Consider the following 24,615-nt stretch of genomic DNA (forward strand, 5'->3'; position numbering starts at 1 on the left):
GTGAGTACCACTGTGGTAGTTTGTCTCCCAGTTTTGGAAAATTGTTTGTAAATGATGCGAGATCACCTCTGCTCCATGGCACATGCACATGCATCCATCCTGCTATTTCCCTTAAAGGATAGACTGTGGTGTCTCTCTCATTGCCCTCATCTTTCTTCCCTGTTGCTTCAGCTTCCCTCTTTTTCTGTTCGTGTTACTTTCACCATTTAATTTCCAATTTCCCAATTTCACCACATCTACGAATGCATTTCACTAGTTCCATAATATGCAGCTGAATTCTTGTTGTATGCATATTTTCATTTGCCATATCATACAACAGCACCCTGTAACTTTTCTGCAAATGTACATTCTTAGAAAGATAAATCTCCAATTTCTGAGCTAATTCTGTCAAATTATCATGTATCATTCTTGTCTAGTAATTTCTTCACACATGTAAATTAATTCCTTCTTCTGCTATTGTTCTAAGTATTCTAACTCCAAACACCCTCTAATTATCTCTTCCAATTCTACTTTTAATTTGGAAATGTCCAAAGGTCTTTGCTTCTTTGAATCTAAATTTTCATGCCACTCTACACCTTCTGCCTTTGTACTCTCTGCTGCTTCCTCTAACCAAGTTGGAAGACCTTCCTCCTCAGTAGAGTTTAGCTCTCCAGGGGTTATAGGAACTGTAAAAACCCAGCATCCCTCCATCTATAGGTGCTTGCATAGCTTGCAGTGGTTTCCACACAACAATCTGCAAATTCTGTGAAGTTTGGCACAACCCCCATTACAAGCGGACCTCCTGCTGCTCTTTAAACATCTAGCATCACATTTACTTTTAGTGGGGCATTAGGAACTGGCCTAGGTAAAGTCTGTAGATTTACTGGTGGAACTGGCACTGCATCATGCACTACAGGTTGACTGCTACAGTTGGTCGAGCCACAACTGGTGGAAAGTTTTGAAGTATCTCCATAGGTCTCTATCTATTCTGTGCTCATTTTGTCAGGTACAGAAGACACTGTACTACATTTACACCACTCAATTCACCTTGTTCAATAGAAGCTGCATAAGGTGGCAGTCTTGTAGTCAACATTGCTTCTAAAATGTCATCCCCTGAATCACTTTCTGTCTGTTCTTCTATCTCTGTCTTTTCTTCACCCTTCTCTTTTGATTTCTTCTCATTTTCCTTCGCTGAGATTTCTGTTGTAATGACTGGATACAATCTAGTTCCCTCAAATATTGCTTTCCTCCCTTTGCGCTGTCCTTCATCTTATAAAGCATCCATATAATTACGCACTGCTCTCATTGTGCTTCTGTGAAATTTCTCTTTCTCTTCCTTAAATTTAAAGCTTCATCTTGTGCAGGTCTAGAAGGTGGCTTCATCTCAAATATCTTCCCTTTCAACTTGTTAAGAATTCTAATTTAAAAAGTTCTGTACCTTGAAAAACTCATTGGACTGTCTTTCTCTTTGATCCTGCACTATTGGCGAAACCAAAAACATGTGTAACCCATGTTCAGTTTTCATAGTGTTTGCAAACCTACCCTCAGGAGGTGCCGCTTCTCCTTTCTGTATTGGAATAGTAACATTCCACTGTACCCCTTTTACTAAACTCTTAATTTATTTAAAACATTCCATGATCGCTAGAAATTAGAAAACAAAAACAAGTTCGATTCAATGTTTTGATTTTGTTCCGGATATGTCAGATTATTTTCAACAATTCTGATCAGCTTTAATTTGCCAACGTTTAGTCCACAAATCTCAATGTGATGTGCATTCCACTTCTGACCAGTCTGAGCGCAGCACCTTTACATCACCAACCAATCCCAGCACAAAAGCACCCAAACCAACCAATCACAGCGTAAACCCTATGTCTAATGTTTTCACTCCTTAAAGCAGTTCACCTTCAAATTTTCAGGTCAGAATCAAAACAAGTTTCTTCTTAGGACCAATTTTCATTGTTATAAGATAAAAATAGAATTTATGTTGTTAAACATAGTGTACCAGAACAGGCTACAGTGACCATTGATAGTGCAGAAAGAGTTCACATATACTCTCTAGTACAAGTAAACCTTTTTACTTACAAGAATGGCCATAACTATAACTTCTTCAACAAGGTGACAGATCTTTGCCACCGTCTATAAATGGAAGCTAAATAAAATCTAATCAATCAACATAATTTACAGTTTAAGTTCAATCAATGATGAGAGTTTCAAGTACGTTTTCAAAAGTTTTATTTGATTTAAGAGATTAGTCGTTTCTTTTTATTTGTTTTTTATAGTCAATTAGTAAATCAGATACTCCAATTACAGAAATAATCAAGTAAATAATGGTTAGAGTCATCAATAATGCAAACATGACAAACATGTTCCATAATTTTAGCGAATAAGGCTTTTTAAACTGTGTTTACCTGTACCTGTGTTCACCTATGCAATCTGACTGCTAGCCGCCTCGGTCCCCGCAGCTCAGCTGTTTGAGTGGAAGGCGTGTTAGAAGCAGACTGCCCCCGGCCTGCACTTCCGGCCTAAGGGGGCGGAGCCGCGTCTACGCTCGGATCCCTATTTAGATCGCTGCAACAGTGGGCGCTGGAGGGACTGTGGTGAGTAAGTTGCCTGACCTCACGTGCGGTCATAATTAATTTGGGTGAAGCTTGACCCTGGAAAAGCACGACCTGGAACTGCTTTTAAAGTTTAATTTTAGCGAATAAGGCTTTTTAAACTGTGTTTACCTCTACCTGTGTTCACCTATGCACTCTGACTGCTAGCCGCCTCGGTCCCCGCAGCTCAGTTTGAGTGGAGGGCGTGTTAGCAGCAGACTGAACCCGGCCTGCACTTCCGGCCTAAGGGGGTGGAGCCGCATCTACGCTCGGATCCCTATTTAGATCGATGGACCAGTGGGCGTGCAGCGGACGCGCGCAGCGGGCGCACCGAAGGCGCACCAAAGGTGCGCCAAAGGTAAGCCCGTCTGTGCTCGTCCGCGCACGACCGGGCCCAGGGGCTAGGTCTCCGGGTCCACGACTCGATTCTTAAGCTTATACCATCAGTAGGGATACTTTGAGGAAATTAAAGGCAGTAAATATCCAACAAAACTACCTTCATGTGCCCTCCCAAAACCCCTCTGAACATAACACCAGATTAGCTGTTAAAACTCAGTCTGAACTGAAAGTAACAAGCCTGAATACACGATCTTTACAAAAGCACCACCTAGAAATCTTCTCCCTCCTCCAAGATGACGATGGAGATATATTGGCGCTTACAGAAACCTGGTTAGGAAATAGTTCAATACCAGATATCATTGCTTCCCTTCCAAAGGAATATGACGCCATGTGGCACAATCGTAGTGATAACATTAGAGGGGGGGGCGTGGCAATTCTGTTTAAGAAACAACTGATGGTCACGAAATTAATAGCAGAGACCGCTGATTCAGCAGACATACTTGGGGTAAAAATCACCTTTAATAATTCATGCCTCGCCCTCCTGACGGTATATCGCCCCCCTAATTCAACCCCGCAGTTCAATGATCTGTTCACGACCATTATCTCTGATATTAGTACACGCTATCAGAGAGTACTAGTAGTGGGTGATTTTAACCTACATTGGGACAAAAAACCTAAAGACTCTGCAGCTTTACAGCTGGAGACTCTCATGACCACACTAGGCCTCCAACAACTAGTAGATGTCCCCACGCATAACAAAGGTCACACCTTGGACCTAGTTTGGACCACCCACTTGGAGGTTACTCTCACAGATATTTTACCATGCCTATGGTCAGATCATTCCTTAATAAGTTGCTGTATTCCAATAGAAGGCCTTCCGACCCACTCACCTCAAATATGAAAAATGGTACGTCAGTGGAAAAAAATTGACCCAGTAACGTTAACAGACCTTCTCCTCACTTCTATCCCCCCTGCTAGCAAACAAGGGAACCTAGATCAAGACTGTGAAAACCTCATGAAAAATCAATGTTCGGTCATTGACCAGCTAGCCCCGGAGCAGAAACAGAAAATTAAAGAAGAAGCTAAAGGGGCCCCATGGTTTAACCCCTCACTGTGAGAATCTAAAAGGAAGCTCCGTTATACGGAAAGACGGTGGCGTAAAACCAACGACCCCGCAGATCGAGACAAATATAAGTCATCGCTTAACTCCTATAAAAAATGCATTCTGTCAACTAAAGCTGAATACTATGAAGCTAGAATAAACAATGTGGGAAATAAACAGAAAGAAACCTTTAGAATCCTGACTGAGCTCAGTAAAAAAAACAGACAGCATACCAGTAGAAGATCCTTTTGACTGTAATAGTTTTGAATTTTTCTTTCTTGAAAAAGTTAGGCTCATTCTTTCAGATATCAATAGCACCCCTATTAGTTATCCATTACCGCTTCGCCCTCAAACCTCCCCTTTAGATCACACTCTCTCCAGTTTCCCACAACTGGATATAGCTTCCCTCAGGCAGCTTATGAACCGAATTAACACAGGTTCCCCATCAGATCCATGCCCTCCTAGAATCTTCTGAATGGCTCTCCCAGGTTTAGAGGGACACATCATCTCCTTGCTTAACAACTCCCTTGATACTGGATATCTGCCATCCAGCTTTAAAGAGGCACGAGTTAAGCCCCTATTAAAAAAGCCAGGGGCAGATGTAACCAACCTAAAAAATGATAGGCCGATATCACAGTTACTATTCTTGGCTAAAATCCTAGCACAGCACATACTGAAAACACTCTTGTCGTTCCTGGAGGTTCACCACCTCCTCCAGAGATGCCAAGCTGGGTTTCGAGCACATCATAGCAGTGAGCTGGTGATGCTCTCAGTGCTTGATGAGCTTAGAGTTATGGCTGACAATAAAAGACCTTGTGCCCTGATATTATTAGATCTATCAGCAGCATTTGATACTGTCAGCCATACTCTTCTACTGGGCAGATTAACCGCCTTAGGTATTCAAGATCAATCCTACCAATGGCTTGAATCTTTTCTTACTGGCAGGTCACAAAGGATCCAATTGGGTGATGTAACATACGACCTGGGTTCACTCGAGTGTGGAGTCCCTCAGGGATCTGCACTATCCCCACTCCTTTTTAAATGTTTATTTGCAACCCTTAATAACAACTCTTGTAAATATGGGCTGCAAAATGTTTAATTACGCAGATGATACCCAGTTGTTGCTCAGTATTGACAACACGGGACCTGCGCAGATTCAAGCCCAAAACATTCTTAGTTTTACTGTGAGTTGGATGACTGCCAACTCACTAAAAATTAACCCGGACAAAACAGAGGTCCTGGTCATTCCTCCCACAGAATCGCCGTGGAGTGACCTCTTCTGGCCCCAGGACCTAGGTCCTACCCCTAGACCATGCCCAACCGTAAAAAGCCTTGGTATAAAAATCGATCACGAACTCTCAATGGCCAGCCAAATTTCATCAGTGGTGGGTACGTGCACGGGACTAATTAGACAGCTCAGGAAATTGGTCCCCCTTCTTTCTTCTTCCACACTCCGCACGATAGTTTCAGCGATCATAATCTCGAGGCTGGACTATGGGAATGCCCTTTACTTGGGTCTCCCCCAGACACTGGCAAGTAGATTACAAGTAGTCCTAAATGATGCCGCGAGATTGATTTTCAGGTTACCGAGACGGGCCCATGCCATGCCACTGCCATACAAATTGCACTGGCTCCCTGTGAAACACAGAGTGAAATTTAAGAGCCTCTGCATAGCCCATAAAGCTATACACGGCTTGGCTCCTGTCTACATAAAAGAACGCCTTGAGAGTTATACTCCTGGACGCTCATTAAGATCTTCTGAGGCACAACTGTTGTCATACCCCCGGTACAAACTCTCTTCAAAAGGCGGGAGAGCTTTTTCAGTGCTGGTTCCGCAGCTCTGGAATAAGCTACCTGAGCATCTTCGCAAAGAATCCAACTTGCTCCATTTTTGGAAATCACTGAAAACTCTCCTGTTTAAAGAAGCATTAAGCGTAGATTAACTCATGATGATCTGCACTTTCTCCATTTACTCAGTTAGTTGTTCCTCTCCCCTGGTTCCAAGTGCTAAGAGACCTGTCGGTGATTTGGCGCTATATAAATCGAATCTAACATAACATAACATAACATAAAGGAATTAATCCCTATTCTATCTAAAAGGAACCTACCCTAATATAACCCATAAAGAGCCCTGGAAAAGAGCAAAATCAAAGGAGCATTAAAAATCGAATTCAGTATTAAGTAATCAAACTCCCCATAAAGAGTAGTTCATGGAGCTCAGCAGAGTCTCATCTCTCTAACAGTATTAAGATACAGCTGCAGAAATATTTCTCAATCAGGAAAATAGGGAAATACATGCAACAGTAGCTACACCCATCATGGGGTTACCATACAGTGTCAGGCAACAGCAATCACTATCAGCAGTAGCTGGCTGCAAATAGCTCTGGATGCAAGGACGAATGAAGTGAACCAGCACTCACAAAAAATAAGGAAAATAATGGGCGCTCTCTAACTAGAAACATGCACTAATGTAAAAGGCATGAGGGCATGCTAACAACAAAGTTGCAGATCTGATCACTTCCCCTAAATGAGAAGATATTTTTAATGGTGAGCTGCTACGTTCTTCATTTCCCATGGCAAACACATGGTGTTCACGATCCACTATCAATTTGTATCCAACCATAATAAACATTTGTATAACTGAGAACGTCTAACCTTGATTCTTAGGAAAACTGAGAACGTCTAACCTTGATTCTTAGGAAAGACTATTGCGCTGTCTGTTCTATCACGTATTCAATGTTTCACTGAGGAACAATGAACTACAATAAGGGCAGAAACATTTGCTTGCCGATCTTTAGTTAAATAATGGCATTCACATTTCCTATAAGCAGATGCTTATTGTTTAATTCATAATTCACAATTCAATATTATATGAACATGTGATAAAGTAGGAGGTTCAGCTTAGTTCATCGAGAATATGTAGTTTAAGAAAGGAATACATTTTATAAGCTCAGCACATTCCAGCATGTATTTAATAACTTGTTGAAGCCATCAAACTGACTGTAAGAAATCAGTCTATTATTGATGGACTTCTAGCTATGGACACTCGTTCTTTCCCTCCTCAAGGCTCTACAATCCAGTTCAAACCATCACTAGACTTTGCCTATGCCAACGGTTGTCCACAAACACAGAGCTAAATGTCTCTGTGAATTGTTTGGGAAATCTGAGAGCACAGATTTTAGTATCAACATGGTCTGGATGATTTCAACTAGTTCACTTTTAGTATTCACCCAAACGGACCCCTGTGTAGACGATGATATTATTGGCCCTGAACAACAATCTCCCTCCTGGCCAATATAGCAGTGCCGCTAATGAGGGTAGCACTCTCTGGCCACTGAAATACATTTATTGACTGTGCACTAATTTTGACAACTTCAGAAGATCGAGAAACATTAGCAGCCCATTACTTTTCTAACAAGCACCTGGTGCTAAGCTGCTCTTCTTTGCAACCGGAGGCCCTCTCGTCTACTTCTCAGAACAAGGATAGAGTGTCATGCAAAATCCATTTTGTAATTATCGGGCACATGCATCAACGATAATTGCATTCGCAAACGGTGCGAATCGCAATTTTCGGCCGTTTGCGAATGCAATTATCAAGATTGCAATGCATCATGTATTTCGCAATTTTAGGAATCGCAATCATGTTGAGATTTCTAAAATTGCGAATGCATTTCAGAAATCGCAATTTCAGATTTCTGAAATGCAATCCATGAACATTTTTAAATTACGAATTTTCAATTTGAAAGGGGTAAATTAGCATAAGGTTGAACCTCGTGCTAATTTACCGAAAAGCTTCAAACATGCAAAAAAAAGCATTTTTGAAAGTTGCAGTTTACACACACACATGTCCTTGGGACATGTGTGTGTGAAAATTGCAGTTAAGTTTAATTTCAGGGGTGCAGGGAGGGGTTCTTTGGACCCCCCCTGCACCCTTGAAATTGCATATTCAATTTGCGATTCGCAAATTGAAAATCGCAAATTGTAAATGCCTTCCCATTGATTCCTATGGGCCTCTTAGAGGCCCATAGGAATCAATGGGAAGGGTTTTCCTTAATTGCGATTCGCAAATTGTGAATCGCAATTAAGGAAAAATACCGAATCTCTAAAAAAAATGCGAATTAATCATGCATTGCCGTTTGCGAATCCTTAATTGCGATTCCTTAATTTTCGCAATTAAGGATTCGCAAACGGCAACATTGATGCATGTGGCCGTATGAAACATGGTTGCCTGAATCTTGTTTTAGATGTGGCTATTCTAGCTTCTATTGTCCCGCTTTGATCCATACGAAAGAGCGTCCTGTTGGGCATTTATTAATTTGGGTAAAAAACTTGTTGGGTTGCAAAACCACCGTACTTGCTGGAACTACAAATGAGTTACTAAACTGGGTAAAGATAGCGCCTGTTTCTACCTTGTTAATGTTTGTAACAGACCCCAGGGCAAGGATAAGGATTCCTTGACACTAACCCTTTTGGAAAAATCAGCTAATCTCCTTGCCTTGCAAAGTCCGCACATTAGTGGCAGGTAATTTTAATATTACAATGGAACCATTGGATAGTTACAGTTCTTCCATATCCGACGAGGATTCCAGCTCTGCAACTACTGGACTTCACATTGAGAAGTGGGCAAAGAGTTTGCAATGGGAGCTCGTCGTCAGACGAAGAAGGTGCAATGACCTTTAGACGTGCACATAGCAAAAATAGAATAGATTACATATTTCTTTCCCTGCACCTTTAGGCTCAGATTGGTGATATTACAGTAGTGGAAGGAGCAGATCGTGACCACAATTCCAGTGATGGAACTCACAGGGCTATTTAAATCCCACGTAGAAGTGATCAAGCCTAGTATATTAGGGAACGCAGTCCTAACTAACAACAAAAATGTCTTAAAATGGGAGTGTATCCAGGTCCATCCTGAAGTACTAGAGCAGATATGCTCTAACGTGGGTATTAATATGGAGAAAATGAACAGACTGCTTGAGGAAGGTGTAGAACCTAGCCAAATTAGAAACGTTCACAAGGATTTATTTGCATCCATAAGGGATTTGACTACCATAGAATCTAGTAAAGAAACTAGGAACCCAAATAAACAGCACCATTTGTACAATGATGAATGTAGGAAAGCAAAAACGTTACTCCTAGGATGCATAAAAGTATGAGCTCAAGATAAGTTCCCAGAGGCTCAGAAAAACTACAAGGCTGAACTTAAATATCTCAAAATACTTGGGAAGTTAATGTTTGGGCAAAATGAGTACAGGCAGCAAAACAGGGGGACTCAAAAACATGCTGGGGCACATGGGTGCATGGCAGCCATTCCGCAGTTAGCTCAGTTGAATTTCACATTGAACCATGCGAGTGGGCCAATCATTTCACTGATATATTATACAGAGGATGGCAGTGTCCAAGCAGCTACCACTGGTTTATGCCAGCTCAGTACAAACATAAGGTCTATAGGTTTTTTTGAGGTTTCCCATATGGATTCCCTCAGGGCGTTGAAGTTCACTGCAGCTAACAAAGCCCCGAGCTCTGATTGTATTCTCTCTGATCTCTATGCTTCAGAACCTGATATTTGGGCTACATTCCAAAACCCCCTAACTAGGACAATTTTCAGGGATTGTCCCATACCAGAGTCCTGGCATAGTTCAGAGAAGGTCCCAATTTACAAAAAAAGTCAGCAGGGGGAACCCTGGAACTATAGACAATTTGTCTAGTCGATGGGCAAACTATTGGATTGGGCACTGGCAAACAATATATTTAGAGATTTACACGCTGGCTTTCCCCTGAAATTTAATACTCTTGATCAAATCTTTAGATTCAGTTTGATCTATTGGAAATACACCCTAATGGGTAAAGGGCTTTTGCCTTTTATATTTATTTTTCATTGATTTAAAATCCGTATATGACACAGTCTTGAGCCCTAGATTATGGGAAGTTCTAGCAACCATGCGAGTTCTAACTAATGTCCTAGAAGTTTTCAAGAAAACACATGCAAACAATATAGAACGATGTGTTTATGGGAGGATTGGGGAACAAACACAAACTTTTAAAATAGAGAAGGGAGTATGCCCAAGGTTGTGTTTTTGCCCGACTCTCTTCTCTTTGTTGATTAATGATTTGGCAGAATCCTTAAAATTCCAAAATAACGATGCCCCTAAGATTGGCCCAAGAAAATATCCAGTTTTGTTATTTACGGACGACACGCTTCTTATCTCAAAGAACCCGGAGGCCTGCAAGCAATTCTGAATTGATTTTCAGAATTTTGTGCTGACCATGGCCTAACATTGAACATAATTAAGACTAAAGCCATGGCTTTTAACCCTTATAAATCTACCAAACCAACTATAATTGTCTCTGATTTTACTTACCTGGGGGATGACTTTGTCGTACAATCTTAGTTGGAAGACTGAAATAAGGAAACACACATTGAAACTACAACAAGAGACTGTGGCTATCTTAAAGATGGAAAAAAGTTAAAATCAACCACTATAGCTCCTTCACTTGAGGTATATAAGACTAGGGCAAAAAATGTTCCCCTGTATGGCGCAGAGCTCTGGGGCCCATGAATCGGTCAGTGAACTAGTAATAGTGGAAAACAAATTCTTCAAGCTCTTAACATGTCTTCCATGCAGCTCTCCAAACCTCTTAGTCTTGCAAGATATGGGCTTATTCACCATTTTGTTTACTACCCAAGCCTGTCTACTATTATTCAGGCACATATCGTGGTCAATACCACAGTTTGAGCACTATAGAGCTCCACTCAGAGAGATTCTAAAATCAGAGGGACATCTAAGGATCCCATGGTTGTTGTATGTAAAGAAAATGTTCCAAGCCGTCGCTCTTAAAAATCTTTGGGACTCTCCAGAAGATTCCCATTTGACACCAAGGCAATTAATAAAGCTATGGTATAAAGAATATTCCTTGGGGAGAAACAGTAAAGAACAGCAAACCAGGGAGTCTAATGGATCAATTCTTTTCCCATATGATTGTCCCTCTACATGAACATTCTCTGGACCTCATCCAGGGATTGCTCACTAGACCGCTATATCGAAAGTTCAGATATGGGATCTTGCTCACGTCAGAATACACAGCTAGATGGGAAAACCCTAAGAGTCTTAATACTATCTATCCTGTCTGTGGTACTGCTTCTGAGTCACTTAGCCACATGTTATTTTTCTGTGTGGCTTACAGAGTCTCAAAGAGAAAATGGATCATCCCCCTTTGTAGATTACTAGGTATAACGTCATTGGGCCCAGCACTTAGGATACTAAAAGCAGACACACAAGAAGCAATTGACATTGGTCTAGCGAAATACTTCCATGCAGTATGGATAATTCGGAAACAAGGGATAGAGCACTAAAAGGCGACTCAGGCTTTAAGGTGGATACTATATCAGGTATAATACTCATATAACGCAATATATACTACTGGGATGCTGCTCATTTTGATTTATACCTTTAAAAGAAACATACGATAAGACCACTTGGATTTGCCAACCTGTAGAATTCAATGCATGAACTATTGTGTATGATAAGATTGGGATATAATTGACCATTTATAATTTTTAAAGTGTTTTATGAGAATTCATTTGAATGTTTTTAGCTGAATATGTATGAAATGTTAATTTATTTTTTGTATGTTTCATGGATTTTTAATCAGAAATAAAGTATTAGTATTAATATATTAACTCAGCACATTCTGAAGTAATGAGAAAATCTAAGCAAGTCACATTAAGGCGAAGCTATGGGAATATATTTGGGATGGTTCAGCATTACCTAAAGAACGTCTATTTGCTAAGGGAAAGTTGAGGCCTATCGGTAAAAATGTATACCTGGTGCATTTTGCACAATTTCTCTACGTGTCATTTTAAAATGTGTTTTTCGTGTTAACACATAAGGTTAGTTAGCATTGTCGTTAATTAATTTTATATGCTAATTTTCCACATTGACCCCATCAATGGTCCACTCTATTGTTATAGATCCAAGCTAAAGATAAACATAGATATCAAGAAAATTGGTAATCTAATGACTACTATAGCCTACTGCAGCAGACTATAGAGGTATAGGAACATTTTCATATGTGAAGAAAGAATGTCCTTATATACCCTTGTACGCTACATTGTAGCCTTGCACCCAACCCTTAGAGTGCAACCAAAGCCCCACAGACCCCATTCCACAATTATCTTTATTATTTATTTTACTTTTTTCTAGTACGGCAGGAGTACCCTTATATCCTGTGGCCAGTGGATGTGACCAACCTCCAACTGGTGGCTTCTGGTATGCTGAGTAGAACATGTACTTCCAATATGAGCAGCAGCTTCTCAAGTAGTTTACATTGTTCTACTGCAGCTTCACCTCTGTGTACTACTGAAGAATTAGAGGGCTAATATTATGCCTTTATGACAAAAGTGTGATACACCTGAACAAGATCTTGATGGAATGAAAGTTGTACAATGGAAGGCATTTCCTTTAGAAATTAATACAATGAGAGGATTTGTTTTGTCATAGAATTTATGGTTCTAAAATGAGGAACCATTTTCTAGAAATTCTCCAAAATCTTCCTCATTAATATCAGAAATAAATCTGGTATGCTGAGTAAAACGTGTACTTTCAACATCTGCAGCCACCCATCAGTTGATTCTCCAGTGTTCTATAGCAGCTTCTCCCACCATAGTGAATAAGTAGAGTGCTACCTTTCTGCATTAATGACTAATGCAGGGAGCAACTGAATGCCATCTTGATGGAATCAAAGCTGTAAAAATTAAAGCAGACACTGCAGTAAATGCGGGGGTTCTCTTTGTCATAGAAATTTTAGTTACTGCTTTAGATACCTAACGTCAGGGCACATTTTCCATGAGTTCTCAATAATCTTTCTTATCCAGGTCAGTAAAACATTCTGACATGCAGAGTCAAATATCCTTTCTACAAAAATGCATTCTGTCAGTTAACCTGTTAATAAGCAACTTCAGTTTCACCACTAAGGGCCTCATTGCGATGCTGGTTGTTGGAGCGCCGGCAGCTCGTTGGTGGCGGTCCTCCCCTTTGAACCGACCTCCTGTATAACAATACTGGCGGTTAGACCCCCAGCTGTCAGAGGGCAACACCACCACCTCTGCCAGGATTTTAGATCCCGATGGTGTAGCGGTCAAAGGAGCATCCTAGAATGGTAGCGGCACCACAGTCGGGATTACGATATACATTTCTGGCAGCCTTTTCATGCAGGGAACCCAGTCATCAGAAAGGGATAGAGGGGGCCCCAAACATCATAGGCTAATGTAAAGTATGCCGGGAACACATGTAGTGCCCCCACTTACCTCCGTGCACCGCGTGCTTCGCATGACGTGGTGCGGACACACAGTGCATGGACGTGCAGGAGGCGTCGAACAGTGGGGGCATGTACTGCAGCCCTTTTTTGCCCCTGCTGTGGTACCGATGATTTTATGACCTCCAGATGGGCGGTTAAATCCAAATACGGAAGTCAGACCATCCCCATTATTGTCGGCAGTCTACTGGCGGATGCAATAACGGCCCGTGGTCCAAATGACATGCATCATAATGAGGCCCTAAGTTCTAGTGAACAACTAGAGTGTGAAGATTTTGTAATCAAGATGAAATTGAGGAACTCCTGTCTGCCATTATTTTGGATTACAGCTGTTGAAGTTTTTCCTGAGGAGAAAGCTGAAGTAAAGAAGCATTGAAATATTAATACAGGTATGCAACCAGTGGGTTAAAAGTGTTAGGGAAAGTATGCATTTTTGTTAACTTGGACCAATTATGTTTTTTTAAAGGGGCTACAATGAGTTAAAGGCGGGGATGTCTGCATCAGTAAAACATCCTCTTTCCACATCTATTTAATCTTTTCAGCCACGTCACTGCGCCTTAATTTTAAAATAGTAAAATATTTTATGGATGAACTTTGTGTACACCGGGGCTGGGTTCCTCAACAGGGTTGACCCCAGGACCTAGCAAAGTAACCAAGCACTATTGGCAACCCACATTGCCCATGAGGTGCCCCTTGGTGGGTGGGTGCTAATAGAGTGGCATCCACTGAGAATTTGGTGCAGGCCTAGTAGTCAACCCGCTCTGCTCACATCCAAATGGATGTACAGCGGTGGTTGGGTGCCAGTGAAAAGTTGGGTGATGGGCCAATTTAAAAAATGATCAAAAACCCCAGAAATAGGTTTAAAACATCAACGTTTAAAATGACATTATAGTTAGGCATTAAATGAGAGAAGTAACGTTAAAAATAAAACAAACTGAAATGCACCTGTTATAATTTAGGCAAATCACTAGAACCTGAGCCAACAACATGCACTCCTTTTGACCTCGCTTATTACATTACTTATGACATCTTAAATGACAGAATTGATTATGTGGCTCATTAGATTTAACAAACAATGTTATTCAAAGTACTAAGGGGCTTATTTTCAAGCCTCTTGCGCCACCTGTGCGTCACTTTTCCCATGTTAAAAATGACGCAAAAGTGGTGCAAGGGGCTTGTAAATATGCCTCTAAGAGTACCATAGCCACCAAGGTAATATGTGACAACATGACTGCCTATGAAAAGCACAGTAGTTTTACAAAATAGTGGATACGCTCATGGCCTAGAAAGGCATAAGACAAAGAGAACAGAGGCAAAATGACTGCCTATGAGGCACATACTGTTTCATAAAATTATAGACAAGCATGTAATGGAAATACAAAAGGTATGAAATACAAAGAGAACATAGCTGCCTACCTTGGTTGGAGTCCAACCATGATAAAACATAACAGCAGCACAGCAATCTGGAAAGTGAAAAAATCATTTAAAATAAACGTTATAAATGCCCCAAACAGCGCTAGGCAATGTTTAACTTAAATTTGCCATCAGTTAAAGGCCATCTATCATCCACTAAAATAATTTCAATATAAGATCTTTGTGGCCTAAAACAGACCAAGTCCCAAACAATAAAACACCACAGTATAATGACAAATCTGAACAACAAAATACAATGAAAAGAAGGAAATGTATTTAACCCTAGGCCTCCCCCATCTCAAAATGTCCACTTTCTTTATATTATGATGCTTAATCCTCACATGGGCTGGCCCTGGACCTTCTAGCCTGAATTCCAGGGCATCTATCAACACATAAACAAATGAAACAAAATCAGAGCGCATTGGTTAAACATTTAGCACAGGACTGCCCTGTACTTACATACTTTTCCTAAACTTGTAGAAAGTATGGGCGATTCAACAGAGAGTGCAGAAAATGGACAAGAAATGTTTACCTCCAGAATTCAAATACAAAATGATCTGTGGCTTAACATAGAACACAGAGGACACTCCAGGTCAGGCCGATACTGTAACTTCAGTCTCTATGGCACGAAACAGATTTACTACATGGTAAAAAAGTACCAAAAATTACTTGGTTTGGAAAAAATTCACGAAAAAATTAACAGACTTGCATGTCCTGTAAAGCCTTCTAGCATGTCTCCCTTATTGCTGCTGTACGTATTTTATCCAAACTGAGGGGCTCATTAGGATGGCGGGCAGAGCACCACCGCCGTGCTGGTGGTGGCGGAAAATGCCTTTTTCCACGCCAGCAGCAGTCCTCCCGCTCGCCATATTAGTATGCCCATTTCCCATCCTCCGCAGTGCGGCGCGAACTGCCGTAAAAAAGCACCCACCACCACTGCAGTTGGAGCCAATAGAGATCCACTGCTGTGCGGAATGACATCCCGATCGCTGTACAAATCAGGATGCCCCAAACAGACAGTTGCGCCGTAGCTAAGAAACCGCCTAACCAGAGACGGCGGAACCTCAACAGCGGACCGCGAAACCAGAGTCCCAGTCCTCACCTCCCGGTTCCGACCGCAATGGATCCAGCTCTACAGGTTTTCCCGGTGCTGTAACTGATACACTACCATCAACTCATGCACCATTGTCGACGATGCCGCAGGTACGCAATAACACCACTCCGCACACAACAAAAATACATTACCCATGCGCAGATACAGGGTCCTTGTCTACACCATACACCCTGGTGGGGACAGGAACACATCCACAAGTGTACCCACACATGTCCTACCTGTCACTAAGTCACCCCTCCACATCCAGGTCACCCATTTTTCGCGATCTTGAAGTAATGTCCCGGTCACCTCACTGCAGCGGTGAAGCCGTGTGAAACCATGTGCACAATATTGTAGGTAGGGCCAGCGGCAGGTATGGCAGTGCACAAAGTTCACAGGGCCACACCTCCACACTCCAAACACCAGGCACCCCCCAACATGAAGGGACATGCCATGTGCCCCTCCTGTGCTCCCCCATGCACAACAACCAGCCAGGTGAACCCACACCCTGCACCACACACCAAACAACTATGGAGACAGCCTCAGCAGGTGTGGCTGCAGAGGAACACACAGCACAGAAGCACAGGGCCAGGGCAACCCACACACCACAACAACACTGCACTCATGGCAAGAAAACTGAATCCAAGCACAAAATAAACACACACACAGATAATGAACAAACATTCAACTGGACACACAGCCTGCCAAGTCACACAGACATACCCCACACTGACACACAGCCACATACAAAGACCACATGCCAGCAGCAATGGAGGACAACAAATAGGAAACCTAAAGTGAGGTGGACACAAATGGAAGGCCAAGGAGCAAACCACCAAGCATGTGTACATCACATGCAAGAGAAGGTACAAATAACAACCTCAGCCCATCAAATCACACATGGCTGGCACAGTGAGTGAAGTCAAACCACAGTCATCTCCGTGCACCAACTCAGGGAGACAGCAAGGCAACCCATGTATAGGCACAGGGATGAAAGGAATGGTATGAAGTCAAACAGTGATCGGCCACACATCTGTATCCAACTACATGACAGGAGTATGTCAGCAGCACAACACACAGGGCCCATTGCAACACTACATGACTGTCAAACACAAGTATGAACCTTCACACATACCCCCCTTCACACCTGCAGCACACAACACCAGTTTCAAACAGACAGAAGGGTGTCAATAATGTCCAGTTAATACACTGACAAACAATCATGCTCCCTGGGGGTATCCACAAACATCACTAACACACAGGGATACCTGAACCAATGTTTGCACAGAAACAACAGCCAAACACATAAATCAATAAAAAACACACAGAACAACGACAAGACCAGACATGATCTGTGCATCAAACACTTTGGAAAGGCAATGGGAGCACAGACACAACATGAGTACACAACCTCATCAGTCAGGAACAATGCATGCACAGACAACATACCACAATACAGACAATAAGTGCATCATCACAAAATAATCATGGACACAAACTGGGAGAAATGGGCCTACAATGACACAGAGACAGACATACTGCACCACCCATCAAGTCAACATGGTGTCATAGTGTACCACATGTCTGAACATGCACAAGAATGACAAGAGAAAGCTCAAATGTAAGAGGAGAAAAAAACCAAGGACGCACCTAAAACAAGCACAGGAACTAGAATAGACCTAAGTTCATGTGACAGACACACAAGTAAGGCACACCACACTGGCAACACATATCTGAATGAAACACACCAACAAAACACACACACTGACATGCAAATAGAACACCACACACAGAGCATCTGTCAAATGCAAGAGACAGCACAGCACAAGCACTGCACACAGCCACATCAGACACACAACAGATGCACATGCCAAGAAATCACATTGCAAACACAGCAGTACATCAGGGGATGCACACCATGCCACACCACAGATGCAGAGGTCTAGGACGCCAAAGTGGAAACAACATGATCAGAGGAAACAAGCCATTGGCAATGTTGAAGTGGCATACCGAGCATGTGTCACAGTAAACCATACCCACACAGAAAACGCTTTAGTTAGCAAGGACACTGACAAGGCAGACAACAGGAGTAACTGTTTTTATTCACATATCACACAGATAGGCACCAAAAGTAGACAAGAGCAAGGCCAGTGGCCAGGGCAAAGTGCAGAGTAGGTACATGGGATCCTGCACAGGGATGGGGTAAACAGCAGTGAACATCAAGGCCAGTGGCCAGGACAAAGTGCAGAGTAGTTCCATGAGATCCTGCACAGGGAATGAGGAAACAGCAGTGAACATCAAGGCCAGTGGCCAGGACAAGGTGCAGAGTATGTCCATGAGAAGCTGCACAGGTAAGGGGCACACGTCAAGGCCAGTGTCGAGTCCAATGTTCAGAGTAGTTACATGAGATCCAGCACAGGCAAGTGGCAAACAGCAGAGAACAACAAGGCCAGTGGCCAGTACAAGGTACAGAGTATGTCCATGAGAAGCTGCACAGGTAAGGGGCACACATCAGGGCCAGTGGCCAGTTCAAAGTTCAGAGTAGTTACATGAGATTCAGCACAGGCAAGAGCCAAACAGTAGGGAACAACAAGGCCAGTGGCCAGCACAAAGTGCAGAGTAAGTACATGAGAAGCTGCACAGTGAATGTGTGTGACTGTACCCTGCCATGGTCAGCAACACAGTCAGGGGGTAATAATGGGCAGTTCAGGTACCGCTGTGGGAGAGACAGGTGTGTGATGGGGACTTCCACTCAGACTTGGCTGTCGGTCTGTGTGTCGGGGACAGTTGGATGAATGGACTGGGGAGAGAGTCCCAGATGAGGTAGAGGCATCAGTGGCCTGGTAAGCCGGAGGGCTGCTTGGACCAGGTGATGTAGTGGCACGTGGAGGTGGAGTCATGCTGCTGTGAGACACAGTGTGGGTGGGAGATTGTGGAGGGGTGCCTTTCTACTTCTTGGGGACTCTAAATGGCTTCCCTGTCTTGGAATTAATGGGAAGTGGTGTGGACACAACAGGCACACTCACCACCAAATCTGCATAAGGTACAGACAGTGGCCCTCCATCTGGGGACATACTGGAACCAGCAGGACGCTTGGTCTGGCCTTGCCTTTGCCCCTCCATCCCCTGTATACCAGGTGTACCCCCTACAGTGTCCTCCTGTCCCTGCTTCACAGGGCTTTGGATGGGAGTTGAGGTCATGGGTGAATATGCCTTGGAGCTCTTCTTATGTGTACTCTAGAAGGCACCACCTTCTCAGCGGGCACGGAAACTGTCTGCTTGTCTTTGAGAGATGCTTTCGGGAAAGGAGAGTCCTGGTCTGGGGATGCCTCTGAGGCATGTGACTCTGAGGCCTGCTTCTTGGTTTTGTGGCTCTTGGGGTCGACTGATGGGCTTTTGTCTTTGTGCTCTGGGGCGGCTTTCGTTTTTTGTGTGGATGGTGTCTGTGCCCTGGACCCCTTGGGCTGCTGCTTCTGTGTGCTATGTGTGCTGTATCTTGCCCTTGAGGTCTTTGGAGTGTGGTCACTATCTTCAGATGTGGCCACTGGCAGGGGGTTGGACAAAGGGACTGGAGCTGGAGCTTGTGCCAGTTGAATGGCTGCCGTCACTGCGGAGGACAAAGACTGGACAGTCCGGTGTAGCCTACCCACGTCTGAATTAATGCCCTCCATGAAAGCAACCACCTGTGCCAACTTTTTGTTGTGGTCTACAAAGGCATTGAGGAGAGCTGTCTGGCCCACACACAGCTGGCGCAAAAGGTCCACAGACTCAGCACTGATGGCGACAGGGGAGACAGGGGCAGGGGCAGCGGTGCATGGGGTGAAGGACACTCTTCCCTTCTTACTGGTGCGAACACGGGCAGCAACAGTGGAAGTAGCTGGGGGGGTGGGCACTGTATGCTGTGTGGTGGAAGAGGAGGCAGAGTCCCCGTTCCCTGTGCCTCCCAACATAGATGCTTCACCACTGGTGTTCGATGACGTTGAGGTCTGGTTCTCTGGCTATGATTTCTCAAGCAGAATCCTGTCCCCCTATGAGGCATAGGTCAAACCTGTGTCACTGTGCTCGTGTGCAGCAGTTGGGCTTGATGCCTCACCACTGGTGTCCATCCCCTGTCCTTCCGTGCCCACGGGAGATGCTGCATGAGAGAGAGAGAGGTAGGGTCTGTTCATTGGCATCAACAGAACATTCATATGCAAGTATAGCATCACTAAAGATGATGAAATCTCCATGTTGCATATCATCCTGTGCAACAACATTGTGCAACCTCAATTTTTAACTCGATTTTTGCCTGTCAACAAGCTAACGGGGCATAAATGAGCCATGTGATGATCACACAGCACAACACCCTTCCGTTGGCTGCATTCAACCAGACACACAAATAGCTATGAGCTCACCTAGGGCCCTGATGGGGGCAAAAATGTACCCCACCACATGTTGCCACTGTCATATCTGGATGGAGCAGAAGGGGACAACACAGATACAGACTACAACATAACAGTCCACAATGGCCATTAGCATATGCCATCCACCATGTTGTACTTTGGTGCACAACCACTGTTGCACATTGGTGTCAGATGTCTAAGCCTCACCATTCCAAGGTCAGGCAATGCACGCATTGATGAAAGCACACACAGATTATACACACTGCCGTCCCGTTACATGGAATTTCCCAGACTAACCCAATGCAGATGATACCTGAAGCCCACGACTCTGAATGCAATGCCCATTACTCTAATAACATTAGGAAGTACAGGTAGGGTAAATGCATGACAGCTACACCTAAAACAGAGGCCACTTAAAAGACACTGCATGACACTACTAACATCAAGTAGCCCAGCGGGGGCCCAGGCTGGAACACATGCATCCACTCACAGCCAAAGTTACCCTTCCAAGAATACTCACCCCTAACTTGCTGCTGATGCTCCTTCAAACATGCATCCAGCTCAGGCTGTGTCACGGCCAAGATGCAGGCCATTGGTGGTGTCATGCTCTGCTGCGCCAACCTGCCAGTCCAAGGGAGCAGCCCCAGAGTCATCTCCGCCGCATTCTTGCTCAGCTGGCAGATGTCATCCCGCCTCTTGTGACAGTGGGTGCGCCGTCGGTTGGACACACCCAGAAACCGCACCTTGCATGCAATGGCCCTCCACATGGCCTTACGCTGGTGGACTTTGAGCTGCAGGCATGGGAGACAAGATGGGGAAAAATCTGTGACACAGTGTTATGTACCAATATCTCTCAGTACAGGAGCATGATACTAACTCATTCCAAATACACAGATATGTCTAACAGATACAATACAGCATCTCACATAGTACATTAGAATGGGAGAATCATACGTAAATGCATATAGGTATGAGGATGGACACAGTACCTGCCCATCTCATACACATGCAGGATGCCAGCACAGATAGATGGCTATGTGTAGGCTGCCCACATTTACTGTCCAATTGTTTTAGTTGAGCAAGGCATACAGTACATATCAATATATGTTTGGGGGTTTACTCACTGTGTCCAACACTGCGCAGCCCTCAATGTCCTATCCCTGTGAATGGCTCACTGTGTCATGGATGTCACATTGAGTGACATGATCTTACAAACCCACACCCTTCTCACAAGGTCTGTTTTTGGCAATCTACAGGGCTGAGATGGTTCATTGATGGAGAGTCCCACAAATTACACACATGTAACACTCTGTACATTCAGTGATGTGTCCTTGTCAGATTGGACGGTGACTGTGCAAGCCAGGTGGGCTCAAACTGAGGTCCGATGTGGGGCATCAGAAATGTCACAAGTAAGGACAAATTGAGAGCGGAAACAGTGCCTACACATGCCAGTCAGAACACATGCTGGTGGAAATGATGGGTGCTGCGCACAATAGTACGGCAATCTACTGTGTCATAGGTGAATGCCCACCAATAGTGTCACCCTTGGGCAATGAAGTCCTGAGGATAGTGCTGAACTGGGGATGATGTACAATTAGGAGCCATACACAATGCCATCACTACCCTTTGTACGAAAACCCCAGCTAAGGCCACAGATGAGCCTGTGAAGGACATCAGGGACCCACACAGCCATTCACACAAGAAATCACTGCACTGACTCCTGCAATTCCAACTTGCTGCATCACTGTATTGCTGAGAAAACAATACATGTCCCTCCAATCTTGATGTGCAGGCAGGGAGAGGTGTGAAATAGGCTACACACCCCTTTCCCCAGAGCAGAGCATGCTAGGCACTGCATGACACAACCCCACACTCTCAGGCACATACTGCAGCAGATACACTTAATGTGTGACCCAAACTACACTCTCACTCCCACTCTGGAAGACTTACCACGACATTTGGAGCACCATATAGCCTCCTCATCCACCAGGGCCTCCAGCTCCTCATTGGTGAAGGGACTGGCACGGATCTTCTCAGTCCTCTACATCATTGTGGTCAGGAGTCAGCAGCAGTTGGTGGTGAGGGGTCTCAGGCAGCAGTCTCTGGAGACAGGAGCAGCAGGTGGTGTTGAGGGGTCTCAGGCAGAAGTCTCTGGAGACAGGAGCAGCAGCAGGTGGTGGTGAGGGGTCTCAGGCAGCAGTCTCTGGGGACAGGAGCAGCAGCAGATGGTGGTGAGGGGTCTCAGGCAGCAGTCTCTGGAGACAGGAGCAGCAGCAGAAGCAGTTGGTGATGAGGGGTCTCAGGCAGCAGTTTCTGGAGACAGGAGCAGCAGAAGCAGCAGTTGGTGGTGAGGGGTCTCAGGCAGCAGTCTCTGGCGACATTAGCAGCAGCAGTTGGTGGTGAGGAGTCTCAGGCAGCAGTCTCTGGAGACAGGAGCAGCAGCAGGTGGTGGTGAGGGGTCGCAGGCAGCAGGCTCTGTGGGCTGTGGAAACGTTGGGCTCTTTCCTACACATATATAGCCCCCTTGGGTCATTTCAGTCATTCTAAGCTGCTACAATTGGTGTTCCAGGTTGGCCTTTTTTCAAATGCATCCAATGACTGGCTCCGGGGTGGCGGAGCATGCCTACCGCAATTTTCAAATCTTTGATTGTGCTATCGCGATTGCGGTTCCCATTGGCTGTAAGGGCATGGTCCATGGCGGTGACACACCACAGGGGCCAGGGGGTGGCTACTGCGATTTGGGTGGCGGAGCAGGCCAACCGCCATTTGACCATGTGTATATGCCTATCACTACCGCAATTGTGTTGTGGGCATTGATGATGACACACCATGATGTGCCAGGCGGTAGCTACCGCGATTTGGGTGGCGGAGCATGCCAACCGCCATTTGACCATGTGTATATGCCTATTACTACCATGATTGTTTCTTGGGCATTAGCGGTGACAAACCGCAGGTGCCAGGCGGTAGCTACCGCGATTTGGGTGGCAGAGCATGCCAACTGCCATTTGACCATATGTATATACCTATCACTGACGCAATTGTGTCTTGGGCATTGGCGGTGACACACCGCTGGTGCCAGGCAGTAGTTCCGCGATCTGGGTGCCATACATTGCCATGAATTACCTCAATTTGGGTGTGAGAGCACTTTCACAGCACCTATGGACATGTGTGAAAGGTAAATGTGCAGTTCTCAACAGTGCACAGTGGCCACGTGATCAAAGGCACTTGATTGTGCACACAATGCCAATGTCACATTTGCCTCACTGCTGACTACACATGCCATGTTTGTGTTTATGCTTTGGGACATTGGCATTTACTCCCTCACATGTCCCTTGTGATATTGCTGGGCATGCCCTCAGAACAGTGTTATGATGGACCCTCCAATCGGTATATATGGCAATGTGTGTAAGTGCTGAGCAACTCACAGTGATGATTGTCTTACTAAACAATGTGCTGCTTTGAGTGTCTACTTTTCCTGGATCAGGCACATGCCTATTTTCTCGCACAGACTGTGCTCATTGTGTTGTTGATGTGTGCCCTGTTTGACTTACGCCTGAGGGTGTGGCAGGTTCTGCAGCTAGATATGAGAAAGTTGTGTTGCTGTTTCACACATATGCTGTGTGAGATATTCCCAGGGCTGCTCATGCAAGATGTGGCCATATCCCTTTGGGCATTTTCACAGTCAGATATTGTTTTATAGGTACTTGCTGTGTGAAGGTTGGACAAGTGTACGACTAATGAAGCTGAAGGTGTCCCTACATGTAAGGTGTGCTGTAAGCTCAACTGTGATGCTAGTCATTGTTGCTGTTGTGTCAGTGAAAACGTAGGATGTCAAACACAGCTCCTGGTGGATTGCATTGACATGTATCCTCTCTCATCTCACCTAAGAGGAGACTGAATGTGCATTGTCCCTTCACAATGCTGGCAGACATGGAGGATGAGGATGTCATATAAAATTCCATCTGGAAAGAGACACCCTCAAAGACCTTTGTGCTATGTTGGAGGCCCACATGCAGCCTCACAAGACATATCCAGTTGCTTTCACACCAACGTCTAAGGTGATGGCGGGTCTGAATTTTTTTGCTTCTGGATCTTTCCTGGACACGTTGTCCAGCGCAGGGGGGATGTCGCAACCTATGTTCAGCATGGTGCTGCATGATGTCCTGTCCGCTATGATGATTTACAAGGACATATATATCAATTTCCCCAGGGGGCGTGAATTGGCGGTTGTTTAGGGTGATATTTATGCCCTTGGAAACATCCCCCACATTGTTGGTGCCATTGATTGCACACATGTTGGGCTGGTTCCACTACAGGCACTTGAGCACATCTACAGGAATTGTAAACATTTCCACTCCATAAATGTGCAAGTGGTGTGCCAGGCGGATATGATCATCTC

The 24,615-nt window shown here is 44.4% G+C and overlaps 1 pseudogene; it reads right to left on the reverse strand.

The window, feature by feature from the left end:
* Positions 1–24,615, reverse strand: part of LOC144773730 (large ribosomal subunit protein bL33m pseudogene) — a 78,733-nt pseudogene that overhangs the window by 19,430 nt on the left and 34,688 nt on the right.

The sequence above is a fragment of the Lissotriton helveticus genome, chromosome 8 (genome assembly GCF_964261635.1).
Source record: "Lissotriton helveticus chromosome 8, aLisHel1.1, whole genome shotgun sequence".
Classification (NCBI taxonomy): domain Eukaryota; kingdom Metazoa; phylum Chordata; class Amphibia; order Caudata; family Salamandridae; genus Lissotriton; species Lissotriton helveticus.